The sequence below is a fragment of the Hyperolius riggenbachi genome, chromosome 8 (assembly GCF_040937935.1).
Source record: "Hyperolius riggenbachi isolate aHypRig1 chromosome 8, aHypRig1.pri, whole genome shotgun sequence".
Taxonomy (NCBI): domain Eukaryota; kingdom Metazoa; phylum Chordata; class Amphibia; order Anura; family Hyperoliidae; genus Hyperolius; species Hyperolius riggenbachi.
In genome coordinates this window covers 204,840,298-204,861,966 of record NC_090653.1, presented here as the reverse complement: position 1 = coordinate 204,861,966, position 21,669 = coordinate 204,840,298, and the positions used below count along the sequence as shown (strand labels likewise).

Genomic DNA, 21,669 nt, shown 5'->3' with positions numbered 1-21,669 from the left:
CCGGAGGACACTCGAGGAGCTGCGAGGGCACAGGACGGCTACAGGGGACTTGGGTCCAGTGCTCTTCAATTTATTTATTAATGACCTAGTAGATGCAGTAGTGAGCAATGTTGCTGTTTTTGCAGATGATACAAAATTGTGCAGAATCATCAACTCTCAGGAAGATAGTGTCATATTGCAACAGGATCTGGATAGGATGGCTATATGGGCACATAAATGGCAGATGAAATTCAACGTTGAAACATGTAAAGTCATGCATTTTGGTCGTAGCAATGGTCTAGCACCATACAAAATAAGTGGGATACAGTTGGGGACATCAAACTTGGAGAAGGACTTAGGAGTACTCATCGACAACAAGTTAAATAATCGTACTCAATGCCAAGCCGCTGCAGCTAAAGCTAACAAAATGTTGGGATGCATTAAAAGGGAAATTAAAACTCGAGATGCTAGCATAATATTGCCCCTGTTTAACTCTCTAGTAAGGCCACATCTGGAATATGGAATTCAGTTTTGGGCACCACATTACAAAAAAGATATTGCAGTTTTAGAGCAGGTGCAGAGATGAGCAACAAAATTGATACGTGGGATGGAAGGTCTCACCAAGAAAGGTTAGATAAACTTGGTTTATTTAGTCTAGAGAAAAGACGCCTTAAAGGGGATCTAATTAACATGTATAAATACATAAGAGGGCAATATAATAGCTTGGCGGATGAGCTTTTTGTCCCTAGGCCTTCTCAAAGGACTAGAGGACATGATCTGCGCATGGAGGAAAACCGTTTTAGCCATTTATTTAGGAAAGGTTCTTTACAGTAAGAGTGATTAAGATGTGTAATGCATTGCCACAGGAAGTCGTTATGGCAAACTCTATACCTGCATTTAACCTCCCTGGCGTTCTATTAAGATCGCCAGGGCGGCTGCGGGAGGGTTTTTTTAAAATTAAAAAAAACTGTTTCATGCAGCCAACTGAAAGTTGGCTGCATGAAAGCCCACTAGAGGGCGCTCCGGAAGCGTCATTCTGATCGCCTCCGGCGACCAGAATAAACAAGGAAGGCCGCAATGAGCAGCCTTCCTTGTTTTGCTTACATCGTCGCCATAGCGACGAGCGGAGTGACGTCATGGACGTCAGCCGACGGCCTGATGTCAGCCGCCTCCGATCCAGCCCTTAGCACTGGCCGGAACTTTTGTTCCGGCTGCGCAGGGTTTGGGCGGCTGGGGGGACCCTCTTTCGCCGCTGCTCGCGGTGGATCGCCGCAGAGCAGCGGCGATCAGGCAGCACACGCGGCTGGCAAAGTGCCGGCTGCGTGTGCTGCTTTTTATTTTGCAAAAATCGGCCCAGCAGGGCCTGAGCGGCGACCTCCGGCGGTGATGGACGGATATATTCGTCCATACCGCTGAGGAGGTTAAAAGGGGCTTAGATGCTTTCCTTGCCTTGAAAGAAATCCATGGCTACAATTACTAGGTAATGCCCAGTGATGTTGATCCAGGGATTTTATCTGATTGCCATCTGGAGTCGGGAAGGAATTTTTTTCCCTTTTGGGGCTAATTGGACAATGCCTTGTAAGGGTTTTTTTCGCCTTCCTCTGGAGCAACAGTGATATGTGAGGGAGCAGGCTGGTGTTGTATTTTGTTCTCTGGTTGAACTCGATGGACGTATGTCTTTTTTCAACCAAAATAACGATGTAACTATGTAACGTGGGGGGCGGGGCTCAGGGCTACGCGTGCGCAGCAGCTGCCGACTGGCGGTGATAGCCTAGATTTGTGGGGTCGCTGCTGCTGCCCAGGGGAGATCAGGAGGACATAGTGGGAACAGTAGGAGTCCAGGGGGCTAGAAGAAGCCCGAGGTAAGTTAAAAAATGTTTATTTTTACTTAAGTGTCCATTTAAAGTGAACCCGAGCCGAAGCTCGGGTTCAAAACAAGATCTTACCCTAAAGAGAGGGAAGCCTCAGGATCCTATTGAGGCTTCCCTCCCTTGTCGGCAGCCTCCCGTTGCAGAGCGGCCCTCTTTCTCACCGGGGCTGTGCAGCTCCACTTCCTTAATCATTCATCATTGCTGCGCTGTAGCCGCGGGAGCCCGCCCACTTATGCGCAGTAGCATGGAGCCCGTGTCTCCGACTCACTGCTCACTGGCGAACGGAGGGGCTGTTCTGGGTGTCTGGAACACCCCCCCTGCACTGAGCTGTGTATTCAGCCAGGGAAGCGAGGGGAGCCATAATATAAACAGCCTCATTCTCCCTCCCTTTTTACTTCTGGTGCCTCCCTCCAGCTAATAGAATGAGAGAGGCAGCCGAGCTTCCCCTACAAGAAGATGCAGCCTGCAGTGAGAGAATGTTGATTCTGGAGTCCCTGGACTCTCCACAGCACAGAAGTGTCAGACATGATTCAATTAGAGGGCAGGCAAGCTGGTAAATATACACAGCATGATGCAGAGCTTGCCTGGACTCAGGGTCCGTGGGCAAACATCTGTATGGTCTCTCCCCATTGTTATAATGACTGCATGTGTGAATAAGGTGTTAAACAAGTTGAAAAGTTTTTGACAGTCCCTAGACTCCAGGAGGGCTTCTTTCTGACTTTTGTGGGAGACTGGCAGGGACAGGAGTCAGATTACAGGCAAGTAGCCTGTCTAATGTGGGACTGCAATACAGATAAGTTCTCTGCTCCATCTCAGGCTATTCTCAATTTCTCCACTCCTATCTCTGGGCTAGTGCAACGCCAAAATGACAATAGCAATCGCTAGCAATTTGTGAGTGTGATTTTGTGAAGCGATTTTCAGAGTGATTTTTGAATGAATCGCTCAAAAACATGCTACATGCAGTATACCTGCGATTTTGAAAAAGTCACATTGCTGCTGTGGGAACACCCTCATAGGGTAACATTAGCCAAGCGCTTTTCAAATCACTGTTAATTTGAAAAACGCTCAGAAGCCCTCTTGGTGTGCACCAGCCTCCTTTATTCACCTTTGTTTTCCTCTTCCCCTAGAGCTGGCTGTGTCTTTTTGTCATACAGGAAAGCTAAATAAAAGTGCAATTCTGGTGAGGCAAAGCGCCGCCATCTTCCGCAGATGCAAATATCCCTGCATCATATGGGTATCGCTTGTGGTATGTGACACTATGTAGCATATTCCACTGAATTGTCCAAACTAAGTCTATCTCCCGTTCCTCTCTCGGGGAGTTGTTCCAGCGCTGTACCCCGTTCAAATTTGCTGCTACCAGAAGCCCTCAGAAACACTTGTGTCCTTGAGTACTTCCAAAGATAGGCAGCTCCGTAATACGCCAGCGCACTTTTGTGCATGGGCAGTATGGAGCCACCTGTATTCAGAAGCACTCGGGGACATAAGTGCTTCTGGACCTTTCAGGAATCCCCCCCTTAAAAATCCTGCGTTTGCCCCTGCATGCGTGGGCAGGCTCAGTCGACTATTGCGCGGCAATAAATAAGGAAGTGGAGCTGCGCGGCCCAGATCTGATTAGTGACCATGCCTTGCTGCTACTCTTCCAGGGTACTGCGCTCAGCGACAGGGGACATTAGAATAGAGAGGAAAGCCTCAAAAAGATACTGAGGCTTCCATTTCTTTAGGTAAGTTTCTGATTTTGTGCACCCGAGCTTCGGTTCAGGTGTACTTGACAGGGGTAAACAAGTTTTATTTTACTTATCTGGGGCTTCTTCCAGCCCTTGTAGCCTTACAGGTCCCTCAGTGTCCTCCCAAGCTTCTCTGTTGTGCTGCTATGTCCCTCCAAAAGCTCAATTGTGATCTCTAATGCATGTGCAACCCAGGCTGCGCACATCTTCAACTGGGAGCATTCTGTGCATCCACAAAACACCCTTGGCCATGGGAGCGTGATCGAGGAGGCACAGGCCCGGTATGCGCATGTGCAGAAACCCGCTATGGCAACTATGTTTTCCTGTGTCAGACTACGAAAGACTTTGGCACTGAACTGTAAAATACAGTGTCAGTCGTATTCGACACAGGATTGGAAATGGTTAAAGTGAATTCCAAGTAATTTTCTTTTTTAATTAGATACCCATATAAAGGGAAGCTTCTGCATGTTTCAAATTACACTAAAGATTACACTTAAATCAATGCATATATCATAAATAAATTCACATACTTTAAAACACTTGTATAATTAATTAATCAAACTACACAATCCATGCAATAAAACCCCACTGTGATTAGAATAAAACAGTAACTGAACTAATTTGCATCTAGATCCTTAATTAATTATATATTATTACTATAATTGGAATACCATTGCATAATATTACATACATATATTAAATAAATATCCAACAATTCATAATTAATTTACAATTACAGTTATATTTATTTAATCTATGTATTTATTATTTTGGAAATTAATTATGAATTGTTTATAATGTGTAATTTGTGTATATATTGGAAGTTTAGAGCATTCTTTTGTGTTCAAGGCACAATCACTGACCTGAAAAGCAGTGTGTACACCGCGAAACATGTTGTCCGTAGTGCAGTACAGTCTAAATAAACTGTGAAACATTTAATATTTTTGGGTGCCCTCTGCTTGTAGTGTTCCTTGCTTTCAATCCCTTTGGGTGCAGAAAAACATTTCACAGGTTTCGGCAGCAATCTGCATTTTTCACCTCTGCAGGGGGACACGGAGGCACGCATTTAAACGACACTGGAAGCAACCTGTTGCTTCCAGGGTCACCTCAAACAACAGGATTTTTTTTTTTGCGGGGGCAAGGCAACCCAGAGTTTTCTTCAGTGTGATTTCAGGTCTTATACTCTCTAAAGCTATACTGCAGTGCTCCTGCTATAGCCTGATGAAGTGGGCTTTGACCCGTGAAATGTGTTGCAATACCTCCGAGTCACGAATAAACTATATTTTGCTGACATAACTGAATGTCTGCTCTTCTGGGGACGTAAGTCCACTACTACCTCCCTTTTGAAAAAGTTTTTAAATATTTTATTCAATACTGGTGCCTCTGCTAACTTAGTCCGCCCTTGGTGGAGGAATGTTACCCTGTTCCTTTTGTGGTCTACAGAGAGTGACTGGGTCGAGTCTAATCTCCCCACCAATACAGTTGTTGCCTTAGTGGTAACCCACCTTTATGAGTATCATTCCTTTATTTTGTTTACATTTCATTGATTTTAACATACTATACTATTAAAGTGAACTAACCACCCTTTTTCTCACAGAAATTTTTCCTGGCATAGAAGCTGCCATGTGCCCCCCTCCCCTTCTCACAGTCCTTAAAGAGAACCCAAGGTGGGGTTCTGACAATGCTATCCACATACAGAGGCTGGGTCTGCTTATATTGCCCAGCCTCTGTTGCTATCCAGATCCCCCCTAAGTTCCCTCTGCGCTCTGCTATCCCCCATAAATCACAGATCCACCAAGCGGATTGCTCAAGTCCAGTCTTATCAGCTGAACGACGGAGTGTATACACGCCCGATTTAACGTCCACACGTTCAAACATCCAAACACTAGGTCGTTTGCGAAAATCTGACGTGTGTATGTACCTTGATTTATACAAGTCAGAGATGCTATCTTGACACATTGACACACACAATGTCTTTGAAGAAACTGTCCTAATTACCCACCCCCCTCTGTTGATGAAAAGGTATTGTTTACTTCTTGGTAATGACCCCAATAAAACAATTAGCTTCCTGAAATCTCTGGGGCTGGGGACTGATGGGCAGGCCTCCTGAAGTAGACTAATAAAACCACTTTGAATATAAAATAAAAGGTAAAATGGAAGTTCATTTTAATAATGACAGAATCCACTTCAATCCAGCACAGCACTTTTACAAATCCACTTTATTTTATGAAAATAGAGTACAAAGTTCCATTAAAAATGCTGCACGAGTGGCTTTTAAAGAGGAGCTGTTAGGTATAAGGTCTCAGAGAAAATAAACACATATATCAGTAGCTAAAGATTGGCTGTACTTACATTACATATGCATTTCACTGTCCACGTTTGGATTTCACAGAATTTGTATATAGTATATGCAGAGATAGATGCTCCTGACAGCTCATGGCAGGCTCCATGTTTTTCTGTCAAATGTGTCGTCATGTCCTGCCTGTTTCCTGATCACAGAAAAGCTGGTACTAAATAACACAGTGTGCAGTGAATATTAATGAGCCATGTGGCTAGGAACAATAGCTGACTCCTGCAGTGTAGTCTGCCCGGAGATTTATCAGTGCTACGCTCTGGACTGATTACAAGCTCCTGTAACGTCTCATTAGCAGCCGAGGGGAGGGCCCCAGAATGCTTTGCAGTTTAGTATGCGGCTTGCGTCCTTATGGTTCTATAACAGCCTTTCTGATAAGCACACATCAAAGGTAACTGAGATTTTTATCTTCACTAATGGCTTTATGGCTTCCTTCTAAACTGTTTAACACAGGAGAATAGAGGTTTAAATTAGCTTCTGCAGCCTGACAGTTACTCTTTAATGGAACTTTGTACTTTATTTTCATAAAATAAAGTGGATTTGTAAAAGAGCTGTGCTGGATTGAAGTGGATTCTGTCTGATGACCTGCTGATACACAGGTGAATCCCTGCACACTTCTACACCATGGCCATTTGAGTGCTGCTCCTGTCTTGTGTTTGAAGTGCATTTTAATAATGAGACATATTGTTGGCATGCATTTTTCATGTGCTATTGAGATGCCCTAGCTGCTAAAAGTGGTGCTCAGTTCACTCTAATGGCTCTCAATTAGTTTTATTTATTTTTGCCAGTTTATCAGGTTTCGGCAGCCATCTGCATTTTTCACCCCCTGCAGAGGGACTCTGAGGCATGCTGGTAAACGACCCTGGAAGGTCACCTCAAACCACAGGATTTTTTTTTTGGGGGGGGGGGGGGGGGCAGAGTTTTTTTCATTGTGATTTCAGGTTTTGCCTAATTGCCTCTAGATAATTTCATTATTTTTGGACAGCATGGACATGTCTGCAATGTTTGAACGGATACTCGTATTTTTAACATTGCGTGTCAGTTGGTCCGTTGTGTGAGAGTTCTGGTTCTTATTCTGAATGGGGGCTTAAAAAGGCAACTATTCTCTTTGTGTACTGCTAATCTCACTTCAGAAGCTACATTTCTACTGTAGTGGTGCGTTTTCATGCAAGGAAAATCACTTGCAATTTTTCTGAAAATGAAAACAATGCATGGTATTTTACATGTGTTCTTTCACAATGGGCCTGATTTACACGTTCTACCTAGTAACAATATGACAAGTTCATTTTTCCGGTAACAAAACGGACATGAAAATTCACATTTTATGGGGATATGCGGAATGCATGAAAATGCAACAATTGTTTTTTTCATGCATACAGTCACATGCGAAAATTTGGTTGAAATAAAAACTAGCCCATTGGTTTTTATGCAAATGCGAATTTTTGGTACAAAAAGGTGGAAACCTAGCCTGAATGTCATCTTTTGTCTAAACATCTATTTTTGCCTTTTATCTGCTGTCCTGCTGTGCTTATTAGAATTCACCTGAGCTTACTGAAGCCAGAAAAAAAATCGTCAGTTGGAAGGGCAACAATAAATAGTACATTCCCACACATATTTTCTTAAAGGACAACTGAAGTGAAAAGAATATGGAGGCTGCAATATTTACTTTTAAATAATTCTCTCCGCTGTGGATTCCCTCCAAGCAGACCAATGGTTGTGTTCAGCTACACCATGCCTCCCTTCCTGCATATTGGACTCTTTGCGGAGGTCTCTTGCCTGCTTCTGACTGGAGTGCCTGATCCCCGGCTGCCATCTAAACCTAGGTACACACTATACCATTTTCTGTTAGATTTTCTGTTAGATTTACCTGCCAGATAGATAATTTCCAACATGTTGGAAATTATCTATCTAACCATCTATCTGCCTAGCAGGAGATAACCAGAAAACAATGCACCAGAGAGAATGACCAGTCTCTACAGAAAATAATCTTTAACAGAAAATTGTATGGTGAAATCTAACAGAAAATTGTATGGTGTGTACTAGGCATAAAGCTGGCCATACACTAGGCCGATTACCCGCCGATTGACAGCAGATTCGATCGCTGGGATCGAATCTGCTGTCAAATTGTTCACGCAACACGCTCATTTTCGATCTATTTCGGCCCCGAAATAGATCGATCCCGTCGATCGCGCCGTGCGGGAAATTATCGTCGATCGCCGCGGGTAAGGAGCGCATCGCTAGTGGCGTACGACCGAAGCAGGTATACATTACCTGAAGCTGGCTCCCGGCATCTACTCCGCATCACCTCCCGGCTCCCCACTGGCATCTTCTCCGCATCAGCTTCCGCATCCCGGCATCCGGCATAACTTCCTGTGTCACTGCAGTGACAGCGGAAGTACAAGTAGAGGGCGCACTATTTGAACTTCCGCTGTCACTGGAGTGACAGAAAGTTATGCCGGATGCGGAAGCTGATGCGGAGAAGATGCCCGCCGGGAGCCGATGCGGAGAAGATGCCCGGGACCAGCCTTCAGGTAATGTATGCGGGGGGCGACAGCGGCAGCTCAGCAGATGGTGAATCAGTTTCAGGCTGAAATCGATTCACAATCTGTTTGCAGTAAAGGCAGCCATACGATCCCTCTCTGATCAGATTCGATCAGAGAGGGATCTATCTGTTGGTCGAATCTGATGGCAAATCGACCAGTGTATGGCTACCTTTAGAGGGACACAAGCTGACTAACTACACTATGAGATTTTATGGTCGATTTACTGTCAGATCGGATTATTTCCAACATGTCCGATTTGCTTTCCGATCTATATCCGAGCATTTTCCGATCGATCTCCATTAACTTCAATAGGAAATCAGAAAGCAAATCGGACATGTTGGAAATAATCGATCTGACAGTAAATCGACCATAAAATCTCATAGTGTGCACCCAGCATTAGGATGATCCTTACCGACAGCCACTACATTCCAGGTGAGACCTGTCCTGGATAGGACAGTCTGATTGCTATTTTCTCTTTTTGTTTATTTTTAACAAATGTCAAAGTAGGAAGCTGTATTGCTGGCTCCTGAGAGAGGGAAGAAGGGAACAAAAAAGGTTAGAAGGAAGAAAAAGAAGGAAAAAAGGAGGAATAAAGAATATAGACCTCTGAGACATTTTAAGTACCCTTTCTTGTTGAAGAAGGTATCTTATTGCAAAATTTGCAATCATATACTCTAATTTGTCCAGTGCAATCTGGCACTGTGCACTTAATGGTCAATAAGCTATAAATCAATAATCAATAGATATAAATACAGCCACCAAACCTCGTAAATCTCTGAAATATTCCCATTCACTCTCTTTGCTCCTCTAACACTCTATGGGCTTGATTTACTATATGGTGCTAACCTACTTAGCACGTCTAAAGTCTTTAGGCGTGCTAACCAGGGTGCTAAGTAGGTTAGCACCGGTTTTCTCAATCAGATCGCGCGCTAAGTACCGCGTGCAAAGTTTTGCGCGCGCAAAGTCCTATGCGTGCGCTAAGTCTTATAGGCTTTAGTCGGCACTTTGCGCGGAGCGCCCTGCGCTCTGTGCAGTGCGCGCACAAAACTTTGCGCGCGGTACTTTGCGTGCGATCACTACTTCTCACATTTAAACTCAGTTTAGATGTGATAAGGGCCAGTGCTAACAGTTAGCAGTGCTTTGTGAATCGAGCCCTATGGATATCCTTCAATCCCAAAGAAAAGGTGCACAGGACAAGTGCAGCAGCTTTCAGGAGTGCAGCACACCAAGTTTCCATTAATAAGTTGTATCAAGGAGTCCAGAGGCAGCACACATCCACAATAAAAGCCACGACTTTATTGGTACATCTTAAAGAGGCGCGTGCCAATACACAAATCAACAAGGGGGAGAGAGTGGAATCAACGTTAATATAGAGGTCGACAACCATTTTGCACCCACCTACCTGGTGCTTCTCCAGAGTAGCCTCTACTCTCTGGAACTCCCTTCCACTCTCCCATCAGGCTTCCTCCCACCTTCAGCTTGAAAGCCTTAAAAAGAACCAGAGACGAAGCACCCTCATGTATTTTATTACATTTATCAGTGGGAACATGACAGTAAACACCTACCCTGCTTTTAGTTTCATTTTTCCCTGCTAAATCTGCCTGTTATCAGCTGTGATAAGAATCCCCGACTGAGCATTCAGTCTAGGTTTGACCTGGAATCATTATAGCTGAGTCAGTCTTCTGTGAAGTCTTTTCAAGCCCGTCCTCTTCTGGCTCAGCTTTCCTGCTGTGCATACTCAGAGCTCTGATGACATGGAAAGAAGCTCTGAAACAGACAAGTGTGGCTGGATGTGTGATCTGTGTGCACTGTGCAAGTTCATTCCTATGAGGGACACTTCCTACAGGCAGCCACACAGCATACAAGAATAATAAAAGCACACAGATGAAAGCCTGCAGCAGCCCTCCTTGTCTATAGTCTCATAGAGCCTAGACAGCACATCTTGAACAGCTCATAATCTGGAAGCAGAATGGGTATGAGCCGGCAGCCATATTGGATTTTTCCTGGAGCAATAATGGATAAAAACACTCAAAAATGCACACCAGAGCGGTGAAATTATCAGGTAGAGCATTTATTCTTTACAAGCTATCGACTGATATGTTTATATTGTGTGAATCGCTCATCTCTGGTTCCCTTTAAAGACCCACCTGTGCAAGCTCACGTATCCTCCATCTGTTTCGTCCTAGACCCCTCCTCTGAATATAGATGCACAATTTGCCTTTCACCTAGTGTGTCCTTCTTACCTTTCTCTTAGATTGTAAGCCTTTTTTGCAGAGGCCTCTTCCCCCGTATTTACCAACCCCATCTGGCGCCATGCTACTCTGAAACCGATTCCACTCAGTGACTTTCCCTCCTCTGCTCCATTCGTACATTGTACATACGCTACCTTACTTGTATACCAACCCCTGTTTTGTAATACGTAACCTGTCTCTGTACCATTGTATAATGTTGAATAGTTTCCTCTATTTATTGTACAGCACTGCGCAATATGTTGATGCTCTATAGATAAAGCTAATGACAATAATAAGCTGCTATGTGTGGGACTTCAAGCCTGATATTGGAGACCCTAATACACAAATCATTGGAGTTTTAGGTACAGATGCTCACCTACTGTACGTGGAGGGAAGGCTCTGGATGCCATAGAGAGCCTTTCCGAGCCTCTCTCTGTGCCCTCGGTCCAATGATATCATCTGTTGAAATTCCATAGGACTTCTCGGAAGTCTTTAGAAGCTTCCAAAGATAGGCACATCCATACTGTGCATGCACAAACCCAGACTCGCATGTGAGCAGTATGGATCTGCTCACTTCCCTGAGGACTCCTAAAGGCATATGCGACCGGTTAGTCAAATAACTTCAATAAGGGGACTGCCAGGGACGGATTTACCATAAGGCACTGTAGGCAAGTGCCTACATGTGCCTGATAATGGAAGGCATGGGCGTAACAATAGGGGATGCAGCCACTGCGCCCGCGGGGGGGGGGGGGGGGGGGTCGGCTCCCTTCCTGGGGCCCGCTTGTGGCTATTTTGGGGGGCTGGAGGGGACACAGCATGAGGGGAAAGCTATGGCCACACTCGGCGGGGAGGGGGACGGTCCCCCCTCCCTCCCCTCGGCTTTCCCCTCTGCGCTCCCCTCCAGCTTCAATAGCTATATATGTGCAGCGGAGCGGCGAGCAGCGGCAGGCAAACATACCTTCCGTGCGTTCCATCGCGGACGCTTCTCGCTCTAGTGACTGACGTGACCTGTACAAAACAGGAAGTAGCGTCAGTCACTAGAGCGAGAAGCGTCCGGACGCACGGAAGGTATGTTTGCCTGCCGCTGCCCGCAGCTCTACTGCACAGGTGGCTGGATGGTGTACTGGTTAAGGGCTCTGCCTCTGACATGGGAGACCTGGGTTCGAATCTCGGCTCTGCCTGTTCAGTAAGCCAGTAATTCAGTAAGGAGTTCATTGGGCAAGACTCCCTAACACTGCTACTGCCTACTGAGTGCGCTCTAGTGGCTGCCTCGCAAGCGCTTTGAGTCCGACAGGAGAAAGGCGCTATACAAATACTGCCATTATTATTATTATTCTTATATAGCTATTGAGCTGGAGGGGAGCGCAGAGGGGAAAGCCCGAGGTGAGGGAGAGGGGGGGGGACGCCAAGTGTGGCCATAGCTTTCCCCTCATGCTGTGTCCCCTCCAGCCCACCCAAAATGGCCACGAGTGGGCCGAGGGGAGAGGGGGGGCACTCAGAATTTCTGCAGGTTATCCCGGTGGCTCTTAGTTACGCCCCTGATGGAAGGGCAGCTTTCTCCTCAAGCGCCTCCCTCCCTCCATACCTATGAAGAGTCCTGAGCAGAGTGTAAATGAGCGGTTACTCACCCTGCTCTCTGCATTCCACTAACGAAATCTCCCTTTAGTCGAGGGCACCTCCAGCTACCTAATACTAAGTGGCACCTTTAGCTACTTAATACTGAAGATAGTTCTGTCTGCCTAATATTAAGGGGCACCTGTAGCTACCTGATGACAGGCAAGGGAGGAGTTCAGTATTTGTTTGTAGGTTCATGGAGGGCAAAATCTAGGGTGCTAGGACATCTGTGCCTATAGGATCCTGTGATGTAAAATTGGGCCTGGGAACTGCAGTAGATCGAGTGCATGGAGATAGGACCGGGAAGGCTTTATGGGATCCAGAGCTTTCCTTCTGCATAGGTGAGTAACTTATGTTTTTTTCAGCGTTGCTTCAGTATTGGACAAGGTCCTCCGGCACCCAAGGCACCAAAGTGCGCCCCTCCACCCCTCCCACCCCTCCCACCCCAGCTGTCACTCACTGATTGCTGTTAGACTAAGAGGGCCACAGGGCCCCCAACACCTTAATCTCTAGTTATCTGTCTTGCAGTCACTGCTATGTATCCCCTTTTCTTATTTCTTTCTGCTTCATACACAATTAGGAATGACAGCTGAATGAATTGTGCGCCCCCTCCTACACTGCGCCCTGAGGCTGGAGCCTCTCCAGCCTATGCCTCGGCCCGGCCCTGGCTTTAAGTATGACATACAGCCAGTCATGAAGGGGTGAAGATATTAGGGTCAGGTTTGCCAAGACGCTTATGGCCAGAGATTTCCAGTCCGGGCAAACCTACTAATCAGAACTACCTCATCGTCTTCCTTTCATCCAGTGCAAATGCTTCACAGCCACCCATGAAATCCAGCCAATGACCAAAACATGCAGTAAAGTTGTAGGTAGTGCAAAACATTTATGTTTTAATCCAAGTTATCCTGTAACCCAGCCATATTTTTAAAATTATGTTTCTGGAATCAGACTTGTGTCAAAAAAGGACACTAAACCTTTTTTTAACGGTGACAGCTGAAAAACTGCTTTGTAAGCAGGTAGCCGCGGTTTCAGTGGTCTGATGCTAAGCTTCTTTCTAAATCTTGTGAAAGGAATAAAGCCCTCTACTGTACCCCGTCATGCTGCTGGCACATTAAGTAAGTTAGGCCAAGCAATCAATGAGCTTCTGACATCTGTTTGTCAGCAGTCATTATAACTAGTGCACTAAAGCTTGTGGAGATTTTGACTTTTATTATATGAGATTTAAGTTATGGGTTTTTAATTGTTTAAAAAAAGCTAAGTGAGGGAGTCTATATTTAGCTAGGCCGCCATAAATATTAATAGGGCTACTTTATACATAGACACACCATAAGGCTGTCACATTCCATTCCTGGAGGGCAGAGATAATAGTATTTAATGACTTGCCTTTGCACAGGTGTCAGAATAAAATGACAGTAGCAGTATGCAGCGAGTCGGTACCAGACAGAAAGCTGTATTTCAGGTTCAAAATTAGTGCTAGCTTTAGGTTCGTGCAATATGGAATAAAATAGGAATTTATTTAACTTTTTTTTTCTGTGGTAGATTTCCAGCACTGACTGCATTAATAGTGTTCGTAATGTCTGGTCACCATTTATTTAAGCTAGTGTAGAAAATAAAAGTGGGGTTCTTTCAGATTTGTTTAGACTAACATAGAGAGCTTTGGTTTTAACTAAACAGGGATTTGCAGCAGATCACAAAAGAACATTCTCAGTGGAAACCATAAGGAGCGATTGGATCTCCGATACACGTGAGCATGATGCCTTGTCCGTGACTGTCTCAATAAAGATTGGACTCTTTTAGGTTCCGGTTTCAGCAATTATTTTCATCAATATATTCTCAGTGGAAACTTAACTCTTCCCCCCGCAAACCTACTGAATGTACTCTGTAAGCTTGTAATGAATGTCCTCTTTTGGCATCTTTTTAGTTAGTTAGACTTTTACCAGTGTATGTCTCTAAATCTAAAAATAACTGTTATTTTTTAATTTGTGGGCTTATACAGTGGTTTGTAAAAGTATTCGGCCCCCTTGAAGTTTTCCACATTTTGTCACATTACTGCCACAAACATGAATCAGTTTTATTGGAATTCCTCGTGAAAAAACACTTAGTGGTGTACACGTGAGAAGTGGAACAAAAATCAGAATCAGAATCAGAATCGCTTTATTTTGGCAAGCATGACTGGGTCATGCCCGGAACTGGGTTTGGCACAATACTGAGCGGTACATAGACAAGAAAGGCAGGACAAAGTATCAGAATAAAGCAAGACAATATTTACATACACAGATATACAATCAACATCAAATCAAATATGCATTCACAACCGTATGCACCTTTCAAGGATATTTTCCAGTTCGTCGCTATGCAGGTGGTAGGGCACTGATGGAGGGTGGGAGAATAATAAGGGAGTTTAGGAGGCTAACGGCCATAGGGAAGAAAGAGTTCTTGTGTCTGGTGGTCTTGATGGGGATAGCCCGGAGTCTCCGGCCCAATGGAAGTGGGGTGAAAAAGTAGTAGCCCGGGTGTGAGGGGTCTCTTGCGATCCTCAGTGCCCTGGCACGCAGTCTTGTATTGTACAGAAAGTCAAGTGGAGGCAGAGGTCTCCCAATGATTCTCTCTGCCGACCTGATGGTCCTCTGTAGTTTGTGCCTGTCGCTGGCAGTGGCTCCCGCATACTAGACCAAGATGGCGGAGCAGATGATTGATTCAATGGTGGCAGAGTAGAAACAAGTTAGGATCTCCTGCGCCATGCCGAACTTCCGCAGTTGGTGGAGGAAGAAGAGTCTCTGTTGGGCTTTCCGCCGGATTGATGTAATGTTGGCCCTCCAATTAAGATCGCTGGAGATGGTAGTTCCCAGAAGGCGAGCGCATGGCACTCTGGCCACCTCAGTGCCATCGATGTAGATAGGAGGTGGGGTGGGAGCAGACTTCCTAAAGTCCATTATGAGCTCGACGGTTTTGGCCGCGTTGAGCACCAGACTGTTCTCCTTGCACCAGTGGCATAATCTCTCCACCTGCTGCTGGTAATCCTGGATGTTGTCCTTGGTGACGAGGCCGACGATGGTGGTATCATCGGCAAATTTTATGACTTTGACAGAGTCAACCGTGGATCTACAATTATTTGTGTAGAGGGAGAACAGCAGCGGGGACAGGACGCAGCCCTGGGGTGTCCCTGTGTTGGTTATAATTTCTCGTGAGTAGATGTCCCCCAGCCTGACAACTTGGGATCTGTTCGAGAGAAAGTCCGCGATCCATAGGCGTAGGGTGGGGTGGACCCCAAGTGTTGCAAGAACATTCAGGAGGGTGCGTGGGCATATAGTGTTAAACGCTGAGCTGAAGTCTAGTAGCAGTACTCTGGCGTACGCATCTTGTCTGTCAAGATGGTTGTAGATGAATTCCAGACAAATGTTAAGAGCATCATCAGTGGACGTATTTGCCCTGTAGGCGAACTGGAGTGGGTCTAGTAGGGGCATGGTGGATAGCATGAGGGTGGATAAGACTACTCTCTCTAGGGACTTCATGATGACAGATGTCAGGGCCACAGGCCTGAAGTTGTTGAGGTCGGAGATACCTTGTTTCTTAGGAACAGGAATGATGGTGGACCTCTTGAAGCACGCAGGGACTCTGCCCTCTGCTAGTGACTTGTTGAAGATGGCAGAGAGGATGGGGCAAGTTGCCACGAACAGGTTTTGAGGCAGGCTGGGGACACGCCGTCGGGGCCTGGGGCTTTCCTGGCATTTAGCGTGGACAGGAGGTGCCGAACGTCCGCCTCACCCACCTCCAGGGTGGGTGGGTCCTCACTTGGGTCGCTGATCACGGGGGCTGGAGGGAGAGTGGGAGGTGGTAGGTGCCCCCCAGGCTCAGCCTGATTCTCAAACCTGTAGTAGAATCTGCTTAGTTCTTCAGCTATCTCAGAGCTGGGTGTTGCATGCTGCGGGGGAGGCTTGTAGTTGGTGGCAGCCTTAAGCCCCTGCCATACGGCTCTTGAGTCATTTGAGCGCAGGTTCTGCTTCATCCTCTCAGCGAACTCCTTTTTTGCGGCTCTCAGCTCTCGTTTCAGCGCGTTTCTCGTCTTCCTGAAATCCTCCTGGTTTCCCGCCTTGTGTGCCACCTCCTTGCGTTTCCGCAATAGCCGTAGCTTGTTGGAGAACCATGGTTTGTTATTCGGGTAGACCTTGAAGGATTTGATTGGGACGCAGGAGGCCTCACAGAAGCTGATGTATGAGGTGACGTTATCCGCCCACTCGTCCAGGTCTGGGGCCGCCAGGGACTCCCAGTCCGTACAGTCAAAGCAGGCTTGAAGGTGGAGCTTTGCCTCGCTTGACCATACCTTGGAGGACTTTATGACCAGTTTTGCTGATTCCAGGAGCCTCCTGTAGGTGGGGATGAGATGGACAAGGCAGTGGTCAGAAGAGCCAAGCGCCGCCCCAGAGATAGCCTTGTAGGAATCCTTCAGTGGCGTGTAGCAGTGATCGAGGGTGTTCAGGCCTCTGGTAGGGCAAGCAACATGCTGATGGTAGCGTGGCAGCTCTTGTCGAAGGTTTGCCCTGTTGAAGTCTCCCATGACGATGAACAGTGAGTCTGGGAGGGATGTTTCCCACTGTGAGATGGCGTCGCTGAGGGTACTCAGGGCAGATTTGACCTCCGCGTCAGGGGGGATATACACTCCGACAAGGACATAGGAGGCGAACTCCCGTGGTGAGTATGCTGGCCTGCAATTCACGAGTAGAAGTTCTAGGTCCGGGGAGCACCTCCTGTCGAGTACTGGTGGGGTGGGGCACCATGAGGAGCTGATGTAGAAGCAAATGCCACCACCTATTTTCTTCCCAGAGAGGGTAGGGTCGCGATCCCCCCGTATGAGGCTGAAGCCTGGAAGGTGTAGGGCATTCTCAGGGATGTTCTCATGTAGCCAAGTCTCCGTAAAGCAGAGTACTGGGGTGTTCTTCCCGAGCTCCCACCTGCCACAGAGGAGACGTAGTTCGTCCAGTTTGTTGGGGAGTGAGCGGACATTTGCCAAGAGTACTGCAGGGATGGTTCACCTTAGTCCCCTCCTCTTAAGTCTCACGCGAGCCCCAGCTCGACAGCCCCTTCGCCGCCAGCCTGCACTGGGCCATGGAGCAGAGACCAGGACTTGCTGGATGTACTTCTGGACCAGGTTTGGCAGGAAATTGGCCTCAGGGAGTGGTGGGCCGCGGTGTTCCCACCACAGAAGTTGCTCCCTGGAGTATGTGGTGCGTGTGGTGGCGTGGGGGGCATGCCCGATGGCGGGAGTGGGGCGCCAGCGGCGGGTGGAGGATCATGGCATTTCACAGGGTCGCAGGCCACAGACAGATCAATTATGGTGCAGGTCAGAAACAGATCGGTGGATGTAGCAGTAAGTAATCAGATCAGGCAGTTTGGCAGATCAGATGCCAGTGGCAGAACATAAGATGTGCTGGACAAGTAGTTCCTGGGGTCAGCAAATGTATATATACACAAGTAACAATTGAAGCCCTAGCAAGCATAGCAGTACTAGTCAGCAGTTCCTGGGGTCAGCAAAAAATAGTGATAGTAGAAGCCCTAGAAATCATAGCACAGACAGGTCGGATAGGGCAGCAGCGGCAGCAGTAACAGTTCAATGTGTGCAGGCAGCACACAGGTGATGGGAGCAGGGTTCTTACCGGTGCTGAGTCTCCTTAGTGTGCCATGGTCCAAGGTGGCTCCGTGGTGGCAGGATGGTGGAGGTGGCTGCTCGGATGGTCCGGGCGTTCTGGTGTGACAGTGTCCACGATGGGGTCGGTGTGTGTGGTACTTCTTTGTTTTCCACCTCCCCACGTGGGAGGCCTAGACGACCCAAGGCGTGGGCAGCGGTGGATGCAGTCAGGAGTGCAGCTCCCTAACTGCCGACAGAGGTCCTTCAGCAGACTTCCCCAGCTGCGTATGCTGTGGATGGGGGCAGAGTGCAGATGGCGGTTCCTGCTCCCCGACGTTCGTGGCCCTTGGGGGCAGAGTGCAGCCGGCGGTTCGTGGCCCTTGGGTGACTGGCCGGCGATGTCCTGGTCTGCCGCCAGCTGCGGGGGATCCGAGGCTCGGCTGTGCAATGGGCTGGGCCTGCTTTACTCCACTGCGAGGAGAGGCGAGGTGATCCGGGGCTTGCCGACGTGGGTGGCCCTGCTCTGTTGAGCGGTAGTGCTCCGGGGGACTTCTCTTCATGGAAGGCTCTCCTCCGATGGGTGGATGTACAGCGGGGTCTTCTCCATGTGGGTGGCCTGATCGGGATGCGTCCTCCTGGGCTCTTTACAGCAGCCAACCTGCCCGAGGGGAGCTGGAGCATGTGTGCCAGACCTTTATGTGCACTTATGTGCATCAATTGGCTATGAAAAATAGGAAAAATAGTGAAAAGAGGAGAAAAAAGAGCGGAGCTCTGTGCCATGGCAGCCGTCCAGCGCCATCTTGATATATACATGATACAAAACATTTAAAAAAATAAATAACTGCAAAGTAGGGTGTGCGTAATTATTCAGCCCCCTGAGTCAATACTTTGTAGAACTACCTTTTGCTGCAATTACAGCTGCCAGTCTTTTAGGGTATGTCTCTACCAGCTTTGCACATCTAGAGACTGAAATCCTTACCTATTCTTCTTTGCAAAACCGCTCCAGCTCAGTCAGATTAGATGGACGGCATTTCTGAACAGCAGTTTCCAGATCTTGCCACAGATTCTCGATTGGATTTAGATGTGGACTTTGACTGGGCTATTCTAACACATAGATATGTTTTGTTTTAAACCATTCCATTGTTGCCCTAGCTTTATGTTTAGGGTCGTTGTCCTGATAGAAGATGAACCTCCGCCTCAGTCTCAAGTCTTTTGCAGACTCCAAGAGGTTTTCTTCTAAGATTGCCCTGTATTTGACTCCATCCATCTTCCCATCAACTCTGACCAGCTTCGCTGTCCCTGCTGAAGAGAAGCACCCCCAGAGCATGATGCTGCCACCACCATATTTGACAGTGGGGATGGTGTGTTCAGAGTGATGTGTAGTGTTAGTTTTCCGCCACACATAGCATTTTGCATTTTAGCCAAAACGTTCCATTTTGGTCTCATCTGACCAGAGCACCTTCTTCCACGTTTGCTGTGTCCCCCACATGGCTTGTGGAAAACTGCAAACGGGACTTCTTATGCTTTTCTGTTAACAATGGCTTTCTTCTTGCCACTCTTCCATAAAGGCCAACTTTGTGCAGTGCACAACTAATAGTTGTCCTATGGACAGATACCCCCACCTGAGCTGTAGATCTCTGCAGCTTGTCCAGAGTCACCATGGGCCTTTTGACTGCATTTCTGATCAGCGCTCTCCTTGTTCGACCTGTGAGTTGGACGGCCTGTGAGGTGGACGGCCTTGTCTTGGTAGGTTTACAGTTGTGCCATACTCCTTCCATTTCCGAATGATTGATTGAACAGTGCTCCGTGGGATGTTCAAGGCTTTGGAAATCTTTTTGTAGCCTAAGCCTGCTTTAAATTTCTCAATAACTTTATCCCTGACCTGTCTGGTGTGTGCTTTGGACTTCATGGTGTTGTTGCTCCCAATATTCTCTTAGACAACCTCTGAGGCTGTCACAGAGCAGCTGTATTTGTACTGACATTAGATTACACACAGGTGCACTCGATTTAGTCATTTGCACTCATCAGGCAATGTCTATGGGCAACTGACTGCACTCAAACCAAAGGGGGCTGAATAATTACGCACACCCCACTTTGCAGTTATTTATTTGTAAAAAATGTTTGGAATCATGTATGATTTTCATTCCACTTCTCACGTGTACACCACTGTGTATTGGTCTTTCACGTGGAATTCCAATAAAATTGATTCATGTTTGTGGCAGTAATATGACAAAATGTGGAAAACTTCAAGAGGGCCATATACTTTTGCAAACCACTGTAAATAGTGATGGACGCAAAACTGAAAAAAATGCACTTTTTTCCAAATAAAATATTAGCGCCATACACTGTTCTAGGGAAAATTTTTAAACATTGCAATAACCGGGACAAATGGGCAAATAAATTGTGTGGGTTTTATCCACAGTAGAACGTTTTATTTTAAGGACCCGTTTCCACTTGTGCAATGCGGAATCGCCGCTGATTCCCCGTTGACGAAATCGCATGGGGGTGCGATTCCGCATGCGTATTTTACCACGATTTCGCACAGGTTAGTATTTATGCGATTTTAACCATGTCACTGCCTATGTGATTTAACATTAGTTTCTATGCGAAATTGTGGTAAAACATGCATGCCAAAACCACATGCGGTTTCCCTATTGAATATATTAACGGCGATTCGCATAGCGGTGTGCAGGGTGCGAATTCTGAGGGCTCTTCCATGCAGATTTTTCCCAGAAAAATGCTCAGGATTACTGACAAGTGGAAACAGGGCCATCCACTTGTATTGGCTATGCTAATCCGCATGCGGACAACGCATGCGGATTCGCGATAGTGGAAACGGGCCTTAACGCTATAATAGCTGAAAACTAATAAAAAAATAAATTTTTTCCATTTTTTTCTTATTATTCCAATTAAAATGTGTTTAGAATAAAATAATTCTTAGCATAATGTACCGGCCAAAGAAAGCCTAATTGGTGGTGAAAAAAACAAGGTATAGAGCATGTTGTTGTGATTAGTTGTGATTAACTTATTGGCGAAAGAATGGGAGGAGCGCTGACAGGTGAAAATTGCTCTGGTCCTGAAGGGGAAAAACACTTTAGTGGTCAAGTGGTTAAACAGGATGAAAGGTACAATCATTCAAGGTCTAGATTTGCATGGGAATAGTTTGTCAAGTGTTACTAATGCCTGTATACCAGGCATGGGCAAACTTGGCCCTCCAGCTGTTACAGAACTACAAGTCCCACAATGCATTGCAGGAGTCTGACAGCCACAGTCATGACTCATAAAGGCAAATGCATTGTGGGATGTGTAGTTCCGTAACAGCTGGAGGGCCAAGTTTGCCCATGCCTGCTGTATACCTTTCACTGCTTATTTCTTCCCTTAATGTTATCAAATTCCTTTCACAATTCACTGACAGTGGGTGACAGGCCAGGGTGAGGGACCAGTGAATCATGAGGGGAAGGGGAAATCTCTTTCCCTACATCTGTTAACTCTGTGTGTACTTGATATACTTAGCAAATGACAGGCCTCACTAGCTTAAACTGAAGCTGCTTGTGTCTGAGGAGAATAATGCACTGAGAGCAGAGAAAATGTATCTTCTTATGTGCAGTATACACATTTGTAATTGTGTGTGAAACCTGATATCAATGCAGAATTTTCATGCTAAAGGTTTTTTGCTTTCAAAGAAAAACACTTGTTTTATATGAAGAAACCAGCACTGGCTTTGTCACATT

The 21,669-nt window shown here is 46.5% G+C and overlaps 1 long non-coding RNA gene across 1 annotated transcript in view; it reads left to right on the top strand.

Annotated features, from left to right (window-relative positions):
* Positions 1 to 21,669, top strand: part of LOC137528430 (uncharacterized) — a 66,590-nt gene that overhangs the window by 249 nt on the left and 44,672 nt on the right. The window contains exon 2 of the long non-coding RNA XR_011023393.1: positions 13,990 to 14,059. This is a non-coding gene — a long non-coding RNA (uncharacterized lncRNA). The remainder of the gene's footprint in view (positions 1 to 13,989; positions 14,060 to 21,669) is intronic.